Consider the following 14899-nt stretch of genomic DNA (forward strand, 5'->3'; position numbering starts at 1 on the left):
CATGGTGAGGATTGTCAGAGAAGGGAATTATGAGTCAATATTAAAAAAATTGAAAAAAATGAGTCAATGTAATAGCAGTTACAGAGAAGACTTCTACGAACATGAATATTAAATAAGTGGAGTAAAAATATTAATTAAAGTAAGTTTACATAAGTATTAAGGAAACTGTAATTATGTAGTTTCAGAATTAAGCACCCATCTACACAAAAATAAGAAAGAAAAGAATTTAAACTCTAATTATCCTGAAAAGTAACATAGCTTAGTATCATGATGATTATAAACTAGGCATTACAATTAGAAACTGACATTTATAAAGTATCTGACTTAAAAATTTTTAAATTTATTTTGAAGTTTTCTTTAAATTCCAGTTAGTTAACATACAGTGTAATATTAGTTTCAGGCATACAATATAGTGATTCTACACTTCCATGTAACACCTGGTGCTCAACACAAGTGCCCTCCTAATCCCCATCACCTATTTAGCCCTCTCCCCACCCACCTCCCCTCTGGTACCCATCAGTTTGTTATCTATAGTTAAGAGTCTGTTTCTTGGTTTGCCCCTCTTTCTCTTTTTTCCCCTTCTTTGCTTGTTTGTTTCTTAAATTCCATATGTGAGTGAAATTATATGGTATTTGTCTTTCTCTGATGGACTTATTTCACTTAGCATAATACTCTCTAGCTCCACTGAACATCAGGGAAATACAAATCAAAACTACAATGACATATCACCTCACACCTGTCCAAATGGCTAAAATCAACAACACAAGAAGCAACAGGTGTTGACAAGGATGTAGAGAAAGGGGAACCCTCTTGCACTGTTGGTGGGAATGCAAGTTGGTGCAGCCACTCTGGAAAACAGTATGGAGGTTCCTCAAAAAGTTGAAAATAGAGCTACCGTACAACCCAGCAATTGCACTACTGGGTATTTACCCCAAAGATACAAATGTAGGGATCCGAAGGGATACGTGCACCCCCATGTTTATAGCAGCAATGTCCACAATAGCCAAACTATGGAAAGAGCCAAGATGTCCATCAACAGATGAATGGATAAAGAAGATGTGGTATATATATACAATGGAATATTATGCAGCCATCAAAAGGAATGAAATCTTGCCATTTGCAATGATGTGGAGGGAACTGGAGGGTATTATGCTGAGCGAAATAAGTCAATCAGAGAAAGACATGTATCATATGATCTCACTGATATGAGGAATTTTTAATCTCAGGAAACAGACTGAGGGTTGCTGGAGTGGTGGGGCATGGGAGGAATGGGATGGCTGGGTGATAGACATCAGGGAGGGTATGTGCCATGGTGAGCACTGTGAATTGTGTAAGACTGATAAATCACAGACCTGTACCTCTGAAACAAATAATACATTATATGTTAAAAAAAAAAAAAGATAGTAGGAAGGGAAACATGAAGGGGGGGAAATCGGAGGGGGAGATGTACCATGAGAGACTATGGACTCTGAGAAACAAACTGAGGGTTTTAGAGGGGAAGGGGGTGGGGGGATGGGTTAGCCTGGTGATGGGTATTAAAGAGGGCATGTATTGAATGGAGCACTGTGTGTTATACACAAACAATGAATCATGGAACACTACATCAAAAACTAATGATGCAATGTATGGTGATTAACATAATAAAATAAAATTAAAAAAAATAGAACTACTGTACAATCCAGCAATTGCACTACTGGGTATTTACCCAAAGAATACAAAAATACTAATTCAAAGGAATGCATGCACCCTTATGTTTATAGCAGAATTATCTACAATAGCCAAGTTGTGGAAACAGCCCAAGTGTCCAGTGACTGATGAATGGATAAAGATGTGATATATATATACACACACACACAAAAGAATACTGCTCACCCATCAAAATAATAAAGTATCCAGCTTTCAATGTTAACATTTTGCTTTGTGCTACACACATTAAGATCATACATCTCTATCCCAAAGGAGATCAACATTCATAATCTAGTGAGAGATATAGACAAGACAATAATTACAATAAAGTGGAATAAATGTATTTTTCTCAGAGAGGTATGTAAAGGATTCTTTGGGGTCTCAGAAGAAATCCTTCCTCCTTATTCCTATCCTACCTCTTAGTCCATGTTCCCATTTTAAAACATTTTTAGTTGATTCTCTTTTAGGTCTCTGGAAGGTTACAGATGTCTTTTGTATAGTACTTTAAAACATCTCAGCTCCTCATTTGAGTCCAGCCACTGCCCTGGCAATCCGTTATATGCAGGTTTCCACCAACCTCATGCAGATGCAACATGGGAGCATTTTATTTCAGCTATGTGCTTAATTCTGCCTTCCTGTGCCAAAGCTTACTGACGCTACAGAGAACCCTTCCAGCACTGACATGTGTGGAACACAGATGTGTGGGTACTCCAAGCCCATAGGACCACTCTTTAGCCAACAGTGATTGAGAGTCAGTGCCTAAATGACTCATTTCATAAGACTTGTCAGATGGTCTGGCAAGAAACAACAATAAGTTGCTTGAAGGGGTAGCCAAAGCCATTGTTCAACTTCACCTACTCTCCTCTTTCACAACCCCTGTACTTAACTCCTACCTCCTGGACTTACTTCACAAATAAATTATTTGCACACACAACTCTGTCCCAGACTGTGATTTGTGGATAACCCCTGCTAAGACAATTGGTTCTGGGAGTGGCCTTTAAAAGCACACACTCTGGATCGGATTTTGGAGTAGGATCATTTGCTGTTAAAAACGTAATAATAATCCTGTTCCTGGTCTTAAGAGGATGGAGATATCTTCTGTCCTGTAGTACCATAAAAGTAGTCTCAGCTGTGTTAGGAATTCCAGAGAAACAACAAATAGGATGTATATATGCATACAGAGATTTATTTTGGGGAATTGGCTCATATGATTATGGGGGCTGGCAATGCTGCTTCTTGGAAAGTAGGTCTAGTGGTGGAAAATTCCCTCAGTTTTTGTTTATCTGGGAAGATCTTTATCTCTCCTTCATTTCTGAAGGACAGTTTTGCCATGTATAGTATTCTTGGTTGGTACTTTTTTTTCCTCCAGTTCTTTAAACATATCATCCTACTCTTTCCTTGTCTGCAAAATTTCTCCTAAGAAATCTGCTAATAGTCTCATGGGGATTCTCTCGAATATAATGAGTCACTTTTCTCTTGCTGTTTTCAGAATTTTCTCTTTATCTTTGATTTTTGATAATTTGATTATAATGTGTTTTGGCAAAGACCTCTTCATATTCAACCTATTTGAAAACTTTTGGGCTTTGTGAATCTAGTTGTCCATTTCCCTCTACAGATTTGGGGAGTTTTTAGCCATTATTTCCTTGAAAAGTCTTTCTGTCCTCTTCTACCTCTTCATTCTTCTAGGACTCCCATAATGTATATAATGTTTCTTTTGATGATATCCTATAAATTTTGTAGGCTATTGTCATTCTTTTTCATCCTTCTTTCTTCTTGCTCCTCTAACTGGATAATTGCAAATGACTTATTTTTGAGTTCACTAATTCTTTCTCCTATGTGATTGAATTCAATGTTGAAGCTCTGTAATGAATTTCTCAGTTCAATCACTGATTTCTTCAGTTCTAGGATAGCTCTTTGTTTGTTTTTATGCTTCTATTTATTTGTTGAACTCCTCATTTTGTTCAGGTATTGTTTTCCTGATTTCACTTAGCTGTCTATCTGTATTCTCTTGTAGTTCACGGAGCTTCTTTTTGATGTCAAGTAGTTTATGTATCTCCATATATTTAAGGTTAATTACTGAAGCTTTATTAGTTACATTTGGTGGTGTCATGTTTCCCTGATTCTTCATGATCCTTGTATTGGTATCTGTACATTTGAAGATATGGTCACTTTTTCTGGTCTTTACAGGCTGGCTTTAGCAGAGAAAGGCATTCACCAGTCACCTGGCATAGGATTCTAGATGAGCCAGTTGTGGTGTCTGTAGTCACCTGGAATCTCTTACTGGGGGCACAGGCAGATAAATGGGGCCTGCTGCCAGATTCCAAGGTTGTGCAGGATCTGTTGCCAGTGTCCATGGTCAGATGGGACCAACCATCAGTGTTCCACGGTTGGGCAGGTCTGCTGTTGGGGCCCCACAGTCAGGAGGGGCTGGCTAGAGAGGCTTTGCAGTTAGGCAAGGCCACTGGCAGGGATTCACAGTGTAGTAAGGATATTGATGGGCTTTTGTTAGTTGGGCAGGACCAGTAGCCAGGCTCCACAGTCATACTGGTGGGGTTCCAAAGCGGGGCAAGGCTACTGATGAGGCTCCTTGGTAGAGCTGATAGGCAGGGCTCCTGGGTCAGGTAAAGCTTTTGTAGTTGGGCCATGATCTTTTGGAACTGCATGGTTGGCAGAGCCAGTAAGCAGGGCTATGTGGTCCTGAGGTCCCTAACAGGGCTTTGTGAGGCTTTGTGATTGGGCAGGGCTAGTTGAGCAGGCTTCTTAGTTGCAGGGATGCTGGCAGGACTGCCCAGTGGGACAGAGACTTCTGACAGCCTGTGTCATTGGGCAGGGTGACTGGTGGAGCTCTTGATTTTATGGCATCTGCAGAGCCAGGGGAGGCTCCATAGTTGGGAAAAGCTGGTAAAGACTTGGTGGGACAGCAGTTACACGGGGCTTGTAAAGCCACTGGTAGAGGTCAAGGGGCTAATGCCAGGATATGCACTTGTTGGCATCTAGAAGTCCTGTTCCTTTTATTTGTTCCTAGCTGTCCCCAGGTGGTTTAGCCATAATTCCTCCATTGTTCTTCATGAGTGGAGACAGGAGTGGGCCCACTAAGACAGTGTTAAAGACTAAAGAAGTTGGATGTTCATCTTGGTCCCTTTTTCCCTTATAGGAGAAATTGTGGGCCTGTGGAATCCTTTTAGGCATTATGCCATGGTGGCTTGAAGAATAGGTGATATGAATAAAGTATTCCTTTTACCCATTTTAATGTGGTTTTTCTCATTTCTTGTTTGACCACGTATCTGGGCATCATGACCCAGCCAAGTTGACACATAAAGCTAACCATTACACCTGTGAAGAAGGTAAATGAAGGTACGAAGGAAGAGAAGGTATTGGGTTATGCCAAAACTGTTGCATTTGAATGGAAAGGGATAATGAAAATTTTAAGGATTGTGGAGTTGTCTGGCTATTGTAAACTACTTTGGATACACTGAAAAAAGAAAATGGCTAGTTCATTTTTAGGTAATGATCAATTCAAAGTATACTGTCAGAACCAGAGGGGCTATATTGGCAGCTTCTGAGGACATTTTCACCTATATTTTTAAAAAATATTATTCTGGAAAGGAGGCCCAACATCTAATTATAAGTGTAGCAGACCAATAAAGAATGTATAGCCTTAACAGTTCCCTATGTCAGAGACAAGATCTTCATAAAAAGAACTATAAGCCTGAGACTTAGGATGGAGACATTAGGACTGCCAATGTGGCCAGATTTCCCTAAATTCTCTGTGCTAGCAATGAATCTGCATACTAGGAAAAAACACTATTCTTTTTTTATTATTATTATGTTATGTTAATCACCATACATTACATCATTAGTTTTTGATGCAGTGTTCCATGAGTCATTGTTTGCATATAACACCCAGTGCTCCATGCAGAATGTGCCCTCTTTAATACCCATCACCAGGCTAACCCATCCTCCCACCCCCCTCCCCTCTAGAACCCTGTTTGTGAATTGTGTAAGACTGTTGAATCACAGACCTGTACCTCTGAAACAAATAATACATTATATGTTAAAAAAAAAAAAAGAAGAAGATAGCAGGAGGGGAAGAATGAAGGGGGGGAAATTGGAGGGGGAGACGAACCATGAAAAAAGACTATTCTTGTTTGGAGAACCTGTGAAAACCTCAACCAAGACCAACAACTTAAAACACGATGCTTTGTAGTCCACAACTTCTGCTCTTGCCATTCCCCCTTTCCTCCACCCCACATTATGATAAGAACTCAACACAGCCTGAGCTAGAAAATGAAATTCTTGGGGCATTGGTGGCTCAGTCCAACTCTTGATTTTGGCTCAGGTCATGATCTCAGGGTTATGAGAATGAGCCCTGTATTGGGCTCTGTGCTCAGCACAGAGTCTGCTTGAGATTCTTTCTCTCCCCCTCTCTCTCCCTCTGTTCCTCCCTCCCCACTCATGCTCTCTCTCTCTGAAATAAATAAATAAACAAACAAATAAAATCTTAAAAAAAAAAGAAAATGAAATTCTTGCTACGGGAGGGAATATTTCATAAACAAAAGGAATCACAAGATTTGGCTAACATATGCTGTCAGGAACCAGAGGAAAGTATGTAGGATCTTGAGTATGTTAGAATTCAAGGGATAAATTATAAGCCTGGGTAGGGAAAAACCTATTGACATGGGGACCACATTTTAATGTTTTGGTAAGTCTAACCTGTTTAGATATACCTCTGGGATGGCTCCTCATAGTTTGGATATAACAGTGATCCACAGTGGGGCACCTGGGTGGCTCAGTCATTAAGCATGTGCCTTCGGCTCAGGTCATGATCTCAGGGTCCTGGGATCGAGCCCCGCATCCGGCTCCCTGCTCAGCGGGAAGCCTGCTTCTCCCTCTCCCACTCCCCCTGCTTGTGTTCCCTCTCTCGCTGTGTCTCTCTCTGTCAAATAAATAAATAAAATCTTTAAAAAAAAACCAAAAAAACAATGATCCACAGTAATAAAATGGAGATATTGGGACTGCTTTGACATAGTAGTAAGGAAAGGGCCAGAAAGCTCAGGAAAGTGAGAATGTCTGAATGGTTTTACTATATAAGACCTGAGAACCAGAGAACCAGAGAGCTGTTTCCCAGGAGGTCCCAGAGGACATTCCTTTTACTTAGACAATAAGAAATGTACAGTGAGGAATATACAATCATCTGTAGGTTGGTGTGAGGAGTATAAAAAGAAGCCATGAGACTGGGTTCCCTAGAATAAGTGAGAATAATAGGAATCAATGAGGCTAGACACCAGCTTGAAGCACATAATTGCAGAGACAAATTAGATATAATTACTGAAAATAGGCAGCAGAATTGAGAATATTGAATACCCAGATTTTCCCAAATTTTCTGTGCTGGCATTCTGCATGCTAGAGGAAAACAATCAGGATGTTTTGTTCCACAATGATTTCCAGGCATAGCTAATAGCTTATGGTGTCCCACAGTACAGGATAGATGATCAACCAAATATAGTACTATCTGGCTTATATTAACAACAACAATGACAAAAACAGAAATACAATATCTGATGAGCAACAGTCTGAAGTTAGACTCTGAATTTGAAAAATTATAGTGCCTCACTCAGTTTTCAGATATAAGTTTACACACTTAGTACCCATTGCCTGAAAAGAAGTCAGATTCTACTGAGAAAGATCTTTGCAATATCAACACAAAAATTTAAATGAGAAATTCAGATTTTTCTTAGGTAGCTGTTTATTTACCAAGGTAACTATTCTGGGGACAAGAAACACTTAGACTATGAGCATAGTTTGGATAAAGATCTGAGATTACACAGTTACCAGATGACCCAGAATGCCATTATGGTCTTCTGGATGAAGTAGGGGCTTAGGGAGTCCAGGATGTAAATGGAACACTGGCCCAAGTCAGTTTCTTGATGAATCCCATGGTCCATATATCTACTCTGAGCATACTTCCCTAGCCACTGAATGTATATTTTGTGACAAGCAGAACTCGCAAATTCATTTCCTGAGCTGTGAAATAAGAGGCCATTATTGTAGGAAGCCTCATGGGATGCCCCTTGATCTGCTTCCTTATTCCCAGCAAAAACAGAAATTCAGAAGCAACAGTGCAACCCCAAGGAGCTGCCCAGCTTAGTGCCACCATGAAAGATTTAAAGGACTGTGGAGAGAGGAGTTGGTAACATCATACCCCTATTTACTTTGCCTCTGTGGCTTCTGTAAACACAAATTGATCATGACAGATTATGATGCAATAAATAAAGTTAAACGATACTCCACTCTCAGTTCTTTTGTTGGATATGGTATCTTTATTAGAAAATATAAACACAATCTAATAGTGTATGCAGGAGAGAAGGAGAATTCTGCTAGGGGAAATTCTAATGAAGTATTTGCCTGTTACATTTTTGATTGATATAATTCATGAAGAAAGATTAGCTTTGCCTTCTTTTCTTAGTGCTTAGTCTGAGAGGGAATGCAAGAAACCAAGTCTTAGGAGAAAAACTGCTTTCATAATCTCAAGTGTAAGCCACAAACAGGCTTTCCTGATGAAACCTTAAAAGCTTGAAGAGGTAAGACAACATGTATTCTATTAGACATTTCAATAAATATGCAAAAAATCAGCAATGATGAACATAGTATTTGAATACTTAAAAATGCAATTATTTTCATGCTTTGAGTATTTTGTCCTGACAAGAGTTTTAAGAATATTTTGTTCTAGAAGATTCAGAAGTAAAACTTACACACCAGTACACACACACACACTATCTATGTGTGTGTTATATATCAGGAATTCTCTGTATGATTAACATTCTGTACAGTCCTAACAGTGTCAAACAATGAGAAGCCAAACATGATCACATCAGTGACCTGTGTTGCAAAGATAGCACAGAGAAAGAATGGTGGGAGAATGAATCACTGTTGTCTTTGTTTTATGCTCAATGCTTTTGATAAGTTCAGCAGATGATTATAAAAACAGAATGACCTGTTTGTTTCCAAATAGCCAGACCCTTCATACTGGCTCACCACCAATGACAGTATTGTGCTAAGTGCTAAGTATTCAAAGAAAGACTGCAGGTAACCTTTACTTCTCTCTGGTCCCCTTACCAAACCTCTACTTCACTTATGACATTACTTGTTAATATTTTGCATTCAAAAATATACAGGTAAACACAAGTTTGCTAATTTTTGCTTAACCAAGTAAATTTTAAAATAGATAAAATAATTCTCACAGCACTAACCTTAGTTTTCATCTTCATTATAGCATTTTAGAATTACTCAAACGTGAAAATTGGAAATGTGTGTCCTTATTTGGAAAAGTCAAAAGCTGAGTCACTTCACTTTTTCCTATTGCTTCCAGTTGCTAGAATACTGGAAACTCACATAAATATATTTAATGTATCCATGTAGACTCCCAGGACTGAAGTGATGGGATCATATTTTTGAACTCTATATATTGGTACTATTTCTGCATGCTTGATTACTTTCTGCATGTTATTTAGAAGGAACACACTGAAAAGACCTAATCCACCATAAATTTCCAGAGTACAGAGTGGCACCAGCCACAGTGGTAGGTGGAAGAAACATAGATCCTAGTGAGGATATAAAGATGAGACCCAGGCCCACTCCCAGAGATGGTCCCATGTTCAGAAATTTCCCACTGAGTGCACACGTGGCCATAGTGGAGGGACCTCTTCCAGTGCCCGCTGTGTACTATGCAGCTCTGATGAGAAGAGCCTCCCCCCACCCCATCACCAATATCGTGAGAGGAGCCAGTATGGCACCATTCACACTAGAATATAGGAACTAAGCAAGTTGCTTTGGGTCTTGGGCTCTGGTCATATAATACTGATTGTACTAGCATTCCAGCTCCAATTATGGCTGCAAATGTTGTACCAGTTGTCATCCAAGAGCCTCTCATAATGAAGTTCATGAGAAGAGTTCTGTTCACTTCCAGGGTGGACAAAGTCTCCTCTTTCCAGGAGTGACAGTTATGTCCTTTTGGTTCTATTGTCAATAAAAATCCTAGCACTAATGGAGAGCGAGTGTAGAGATTCTGCAGAGACCTGTGGAATTGTACCTTACTGATATGGGAAGCTTTTGAAACAGGATGGCATAGGAAGGACTGAAGGCAACAGGCCATGTTAACAGGCTATTTTGTGCAATTATTTGCTGAATAATGTCCATAATTATAAAGAATATATAGAAGTATGTGATAAAGTAGCTAACTTTGGTGTATATATCAACCAGAAATATTTAGCCTGTCTACTGTCCTGTGATTTATGTTTTCTCAATAAGACAATAGAAAATGGGAAGGGGAAAAGTCATATCGCCTCAAACATAATACTTCTCAAAATAATTTTTAAATGAATGTGTAGTGAATCTAATTTTCAGCATGATGGGTTTGCAAGTCATGACACATCTAGATGGAGTATTTAGCTCTCTCATTTTAAACTGGTCATTTGAGATTTGAGTAATTATTTTGGAAACTAAATGGAGGAAATTCCAGCCATTTAACACCCATTATTTGTTGACTAAATTTTACTTTAGCATGGTGTGGCATAACTTTTGTGTATGTATTTTTGTTCACCCTAAGCTTGCACTTCATATTTGCAGGGCTAATTGCTGGTTGAATCTGAGAATGTGAGTTTTATTGGTCCTATGATGTAAATACCCTTATGCAATACCCCCAGCTTATCTGGCAAATTCTAAAATAACAGTACCGTCTCCCACTACCACATGTGGCCTTTGAGGTGAATATTTTTTCCTCAAAATTTGACATGAGACAGTTCTTTTCTTTGTGTAGTTTTCATCATTTTCTTATTTCACGAACTCCTTTAAGTTTGCTGATACATGTAGACTTATTGACAAAGAGGAGAAAGAGAATGCATAGATTTGTTTAAATTATGAATTTTAAATGTTTTTTTATTCCAAAATTTCCTGAGGATAAAAATTATATTTTCTCATATGAAAGTATAACAATTGTGAATTTATTATCTTTGGATTGTTTCAGATTATGTCATAGGTCACATAAGAAAAACACAACCCAGGCGCCTGGGTGGCTCAGTTGGTTAAGCGACTGCCTTCGGCTCAGGTCATGATCCTGGAGTCCCTGGATCGAGTCCCGCATCAGGCTCCCTGCTTGGCGGGGAGTCTGCTTCTCCCTCTGACCCTCCCCCCTCTCATGTGCTCTTTCTCATTCTCTCTCTCTCAAATAAATAAATAAAATCTTTAAAAAAAAAAAAAAGAAAAAGAAAAACACAACCCTGGTCTGGTCATCATCACTCACTAAACAAAATGTTCATATTTCTTTCTTCAGGTATTATACTAACAACTCTGGAGGCAATAAGTGGTCATTTTCTTTCTTTTTTTATTAAAGATTTATTTATTCTAGAGAGAGATAGTGAGTGGGGAGAGGAGCAGAGGGAGAGAATCTTCAAACAGACTCCCCACTAAACATGGAGACTGATGTGGGGCTTGATCTTATGACCCTGAGATCATGACCTGAGCCAAAACCAAGAGTTGGCCTTAACAAACTGAGCCACCCTGGTGCCCCTAATCAATCTTTGAATAGGTGAAAAAATATTTTCATTAAGTTTTATTAAACTTTTACCTCTTTTTCCTAGAATTATTTAGCAGGATGCTGCTATGCCTCTCTGAGCATATGCACATCATGTCAGTATGACTGATGGAAAACAACTCAATGTATGTTATCTGTTTTCCCTGCAATCTCTGGCAGTTTGTTATTTCAAACTGCATTTGTAAGCTTCAAAATATAGAAATAGCAAAAGCAAAAATTAAAATGAAGCTAATGTGTGGAAGGCATTAATGAAAACATGCCCTTAAAGATGTCATGGGAATTAGGAAGAAAAAGAGCCAATGGAGGATGGAATTACAAAAATAATTTTTCTTTTTTTAATAAAATAAATTGATTAAGGAGACTAAATGTTTGATTTTTTGTAAAGGGTATGATAATGTTTACCTGTTAACATTATTTAAACAGTAAGGCAACATGGACAATATATTCAAGTGAAACAGTTATCCTTTTGGAAATATATTGCTTTTGTCATTTTTCAATAGTAAGAGGGACAAAAAAGTGAAATATATCTCATTAGGTCATCAGATTTCTAGATGTCTTCTTCTATAATGGCCAATTATAAAATACAAATACATATAAATACTTTTTGTTGTTGTTTAGAGAAAGAGAGTGCAAATGGGGGGAGCAGATGGGAAGGAGAGAGAGAATCTCAAGCAGGTTCCATGCTCAGCGCAGAGAGTGATGTGGGGCTTGATCTCACAACCCTGAGATCATGACCTGAGCCAAAACCAAGAGTCAAACGCTTAACTGACTGAGCCGTCCAGACGCCCCAATAAGTTTTTTTTAAAAAACATAATAGTTGCATTACTCTTACTGTGTCGTGCAATGCAATTTTACCTATGCTCAGAGTACATGACAAGGAAATTAGTCTTGTTTACTTTGCTTAGATATATCTTCTGCCTCTAACTTCTTTATATTACAATGGAACAAATATGTGTTATGCTGTTTGTTACAGTTTGAAGGTAAGCAATGAGATAGCTTTATGTTTCTAAACTGGTAGAATCTCCATGTAGCCATTGCAATTCAGAGTGAGGGTCTCAGTCTTAGAAATATGAGAGTCAATACATGTAGAAATTAGAGGCCTCTGGGGCTTACCTGGCTAAAGTTATAATAAATGAAAATGTAAAACTTAATGCTAATTTTAAAATTTATAATAAAAATCGGAACAGAGACCAGAGTTCACTAGTCGGGTATACTCTCTTGAAAGGCAGATCACATGCAAACTAAATGATAATTAGAAAGTTGGTGGTAGGAATAGAAATCAGAGGAAGATGAGTTGGTCAAATGATTTTAATAGATAGTGTTAAGGAGGTATGGAGTAGTCACTAGTATCAGATAAATCATTTCATGGTCCAGGACATTCTTTTCCAAAGTTCTGTGAGGAATATGTATCTTGGTGGAGGTCAGTGAAGGAGAGAGAATTGTTGTGGACCGGGTAGTCTCTCTCCTCAATATTAGAGTGTTAAGTAATCTGTCTGGAACTTAAATCACCCCTAGGTGGGGAGAATCTGAGGATTCTAATATGGATTGAATATTTTCTCAAAAGAATCTGTGCAAGACACAATGGAAATGTCACTGATTATGTCATGAATTTGAGAATGGTAGCTCAAGAGTTGGTAAAATTCAGTTTTAGGGAGAAAGAGGTTAGATTTTTATACATCTGCATTTAGTGATGTAACACATTCAATAGACACAGAATCCCAGACAACCAGTGGTCATATTTTTGTCCTCCTTTTATCCCATCTCACAATAGCATTTGATATAGCTCACCAGTTCCTTTCTTAAAATCGTTCTTTATTTGTGGGATCATCAAATTTTTCTGTAAAGGGCCAAATAATAAATATTTTAGGCTTTGCCTAAAATATAGTCTCTGTTACAGCTGTTCAACTTTGTTCTTATAGCATGAAAACTGTTCTTAGCTTAGGTGTTGTGCAAAATCAAGCAGGGTGAAAGTTTGGAGGCAGGAAGTGGAAAAAGGGTCAGATTTGACTCACAGGCTATAGTTTTGCTAACCCCTGTTCTTTAGAAGTCCACATCATACACTCACAATTTTCCTTCTACTTTTTTGTTCATTTCTTTTCAGTCCCTTTGGTGGCTATTCCTTCTCTACTCCATTTCTCATTGTGATCAACATTCTTCCCTCTAGTTAAAAATCTCTCTCTAGGGGTGCCTGGGTGGCTCAGTCGTGAAGCATCTGCCTTCAGCTCAGGTCATGATCCCAGGGTCCTGGGATTGAGCCCCGTATCGGGCTCCCTGCTCCGCGGGAAGCCTGCTTCTCCCTCTCCCACTCGCCCTGCTTGTGTTCCCTCTCTCGCTGTGTCTCTCTCTGTCAAATAAATAAATAAAATCTTAAAAAAAAAACTCTCTCTCTAGGTGATCATATTCATTCCTATAGCCTTTGATTTTATTTTACCTTATTTCATTACAATTTTTTGGAGAAATTTTTTAGAGAAAGTAAATTAGTCACATTCTAAGCTTGTAACCATTTATCATTATTTGTGCGACGAACTGCTTTTTATTATTCATTTCTTTCTTTTCATTGTGTTTCTGTGCTCTGCCCCCCCCTTTTTATTGTGGTAAAAAAACAAAGAACATAAAATTTACCACTGTGACCATTTTTTAAAAAGATTTATTTATTTATTTGAGAGAGAGCGAGAGAGCAGGCGCAGAGAGCACTTGCTCACATGCCCGTGTGATGGGAGGGGCAAAGGGAGAAAGAGATCCCCTCCCCCCCAGCAGACTCCCCACTGAGCACAGAGCCCACTGCAGCTGCTGGATGCAGGGCTCCATCCCAGGACCCTGAGATCATGACCTGAGCCAAAACCAAGAGTCAGCTGCTCAGCCAACTGAGCCACCCAGGCGCCTCCCAAAATCGTGACCATTTTTTAAGTGTACAGTTCAGTGGTGTTAAGTATAGCCACATGGTTGTGTAACAGATCTCCTGGACTTTCATCTTGCACATTTGAAACCTGATACTCATTAAATTATAACTTCCCTATCCCCCTCTCCCCAGCTCCTGGTAACTACTGTTCTATATTCTGTTTTGTTTTGTTTTGTTTTTCCTATGAATTTGATTACTTTAGGTACCTTATGTAAGTGGAATCATACAGTTTTTGTGTTTTGTGACTGGCTTATTTCACTTAGCATAGTATCTTCAAGGCTTATCCATGTTGTAGCATGTGACAGGACTTTCGTCCTTTTAAAGGCTGAATAATATCCCATCACATGTATATACTGCATTTTATTTGTCCATTCATCCATTGTGGACATTTGGATTGCTTTTTCTTCTTGGTTATTTTGAATAGTGCTTCTGTGAACATAGTTATGCAGATACCTCTTTGATACCCTGATTTAATTTTTTTGAATATATACCCAGAAGTGGGATTGCTGGTTCATATAGTAGTTTTGTTTTTACTTTTTGTCAAATTTCCATACTATTTTTTATAGCAGTTGCACTATTTTACAATCCCATCAATAGTACAAAGCATGCCAACTTCTCCATGTCTTCACCAACACTTGATATTTTTTCTATCATCTATCTATCTATCATCTATCTATCATCTATCTATCTATCTATCTATCTATCTATCTATCTATCTATCTATC

The 14899-nt window shown here is 38.5% G+C and overlaps 1 pseudogene; it reads right to left on the reverse strand.

The window, feature by feature from the left end:
* Window positions 1-9032: 9032 nt before the first annotated feature.
* On the reverse strand, window positions 9033-10020 carry LOC118017400 (annotated as a pseudogene).
* Between the last annotated feature and the right edge of the window lie 4879 nt (window positions 10021-14899).

Source organism: Mirounga leonina, unplaced genomic scaffold (assembly GCF_011800145.1).
Source record: "Mirounga leonina isolate KUSES-001 unplaced genomic scaffold, KU_Mleo_1.0 Mir_169, whole genome shotgun sequence".
Classification (NCBI taxonomy): Eukaryota; Metazoa; Chordata; class Mammalia; order Carnivora; family Phocidae; genus Mirounga; species Mirounga leonina.